This window comes from Gossypium hirsutum, chromosome A11, assembly GCF_007990345.1.
Source record: "Gossypium hirsutum isolate 1008001.06 chromosome A11, Gossypium_hirsutum_v2.1, whole genome shotgun sequence".
Lineage (NCBI taxonomy): Eukaryota > Viridiplantae > Streptophyta > Magnoliopsida > Malvales > Malvaceae > Gossypium > Gossypium hirsutum.
In genome coordinates, this window is record NC_053434.1 from 82346819 (window position 1) to 82349335 (window position 2517).

Sequence of the window (2517 nt, forward strand, 5' to 3'; positions counted from 1 at the left end):
ATTTATACATATTTTTATCCCATGCTTTTATGGATGATTTTTCCTTAGAATTGGTGAATTCGATGCTCCTAATGCTTTAATTTCATGTTTTATACTTAGGACAGCATAGATGGGCGAAAGGAACGAGAAATGGGCCAAAAATGAAGAAAATGGGCAAAGTACGAAATCAACACGGCCTGGACTTCCTCACACGGGCCTCCCACAAGGCCGTGTCAATTTGGTAGAATCGAAGCACGACTCACACGGGTAGAAAACACACCCGTGCCATTCTAACAGGATCGAACACGGCCTGAAATAATCCCACACAGGCATGTCACAAGGGTGTGTTCCTGCCGATCCCAAGTTGAGTGCAATTCAGAAAAGCCACTTTTGAGGGCTCTTAGGCATTCTAAAGCCTATAAATACACCTTAAAAGAGGAAGAAAGAGTACACATAGAATAGGGCGTAAGGAATTACTCTAAGGAAGCTGATTGATCCATCTCAGAAGCCGGATTCATCATCAAGACTGAAGATCTCTCCTCAATTTCCCTTTTAGGAGTTTTGGGTTTTCTTTATGTTTTGTATTCTTTGTTATTCTGAGATGTTTTCTTATTTAGTTATGAACTAAATCCCCTAAATACCTAAGGGGAATGAAACCTAAGACGAATCTTGTTATTATTTTCTGAATTGTATGATAAATATTTAACTTGTTCTTAAGTATGTGTTCTTAATTCTTGTTTTGATATCCCAGGACACTAATTCAAGATAAGCTCTTATTCAGAGGAGGAATAGACCCTGTCTAAGAGTATATTTGTCATAATTAAGTGGAGTTGATTGTGTGCCTAGACATAGGGTGACAAGATTTTGCCGGATTAGAGTGAAACCTAATAAAGGGATCCATAGATCGAGTTAATGCAACCCTAGGGTGTTCATTAGAGAAAGGTCTCAATTATTCAATCTAGGGATTAGAGGTTATTAGTCTTGAATAGGGATAATAACATAACTTAGGGATCACTACGGAACAAGTTAAATGAATAAATCGTCCGATTCGGAGCCAGAATAACAAGTACAGTCTAGGTGGATTTTTCCTTAGGTATTGTCTTAATTCAATTGATTTTCCCAAAAACAATTCCCCAATTTTATTCTCTGTGAGTTCTTAGTTTAGATAATTAGTTAGTTAAAACAAAACCTCTTTATTCCTAGGCTAGATAATAAAAAGACAGTCATTACTAATACTTTTAGTTCCTTTGGGTTCGACAATCTGGTCTTGCTAAAACTTTACTACTGTTCGATAGGTACACTTGTCTACATCATGATAATAGTTAGTTTCAAGAACGATTAATTATAAATATTTAAAACCTATCACAAAATCATGCGATCTAGTTTTTGGTGCCGTTGCCGGGGAACTAAAATATTAGGAACACTCAATTTTTATTACTTTAGCCATTTATTTTTCTTGCAATCTAATTTTATTTTTAATTTTATTCTAATTTACTAATTTTCTTTTTCTTTCTTCTGGCAGGTTTTTATAGTTTATGACTAGAAGAAACCCGTCAGGACCACACTTTTTGACGAAGAAATCGATCATGCAGTTTGCAGAAACCAAAGAGAAATAAGGCAAAGCCTAAGATGCACAGAGAATGAGCAAAAAGACAATACTCAAACCTTAACCGAAGAGATGGCTGAAAACCAAGACAATCAGCTACCTCCTGCAAATGCGGCTAGTCAAAATCCTGCTCCACGCACTATGTATGATTATGCTAGACCTTCTTTAGTAGGAACTGATTCAAGCATAATTAGACCTATTGTAGCTGCAAATACTTTTGAACTGAAACCTAACACAATTCAAATGATACAACAGTTTGTTTAGTTTAATGGTTTGCAGGATGAAGATCCCAACACTCACTTAGCAAACTTTTTGGAACTATGCGATACATTTAAAATTAATGGCGTTTCTGACGATGCCATTCGTCTTCAGTTATTCCCTTTCTCATTGAGGAACAAAGCTAAACAGTGGTTGAACTCGTTACCACGAGGGTCAATTACTACTTGGGAACAAATGACCGAAAATTTTTTACTAAAATATTTTTCACCGGTAAAACGGCTAAATACGTAATGATATCTCTTCTTTTGTGCAGATGGATTTAGAAACACCTTACGATGCATGGGAGAGATAAAAGGACCTTTTGAAAAGGTGCCCTCACCATGGGTTACCGCTTTGGTTCAGGTTCAAACATTCCAGAATAGCCTGAGTCCTTCGACTCGGGAAATGTTTGACGTAGCTATTGGAGGAACTATCAATAATAAAAACACCTGAAGATGCTTATGAGTTCATAGAGGAGATGTCACTATCAATGGAAAGTCATGAGGACAAAGCCCATGAAAATAGTCGGTGTTTATAAAGTCGATTCAGTCACCATGCTCTCTAATCAGGTAGAAGTCTTGAATAAGAAAATTGATGGTTTTCTTAGTTCTTCATAGGTTCACCCAGTAACGCAGTGTAAAGCAAGTGGAGGTGGAACAAGCTATTCGGAATAC

The 2517-nt window shown here is 36.8% G+C and overlaps 1 non-coding gene across 1 annotated transcript; it reads right to left on the minus strand.

Annotated features, from left to right (window-relative positions):
* Positions 1-2087: 2087 nt before the first annotated feature.
* On the minus strand, positions 2088-2191 carry LOC121210564 (small nucleolar RNA R71). Its single transcript, XR_005905680.1, has one exon. It is a non-coding gene; the product is annotated as a small nucleolar RNA R71 (small nucleolar RNA).
* Positions 2192-2517: the final 326 nt, after the last annotated feature.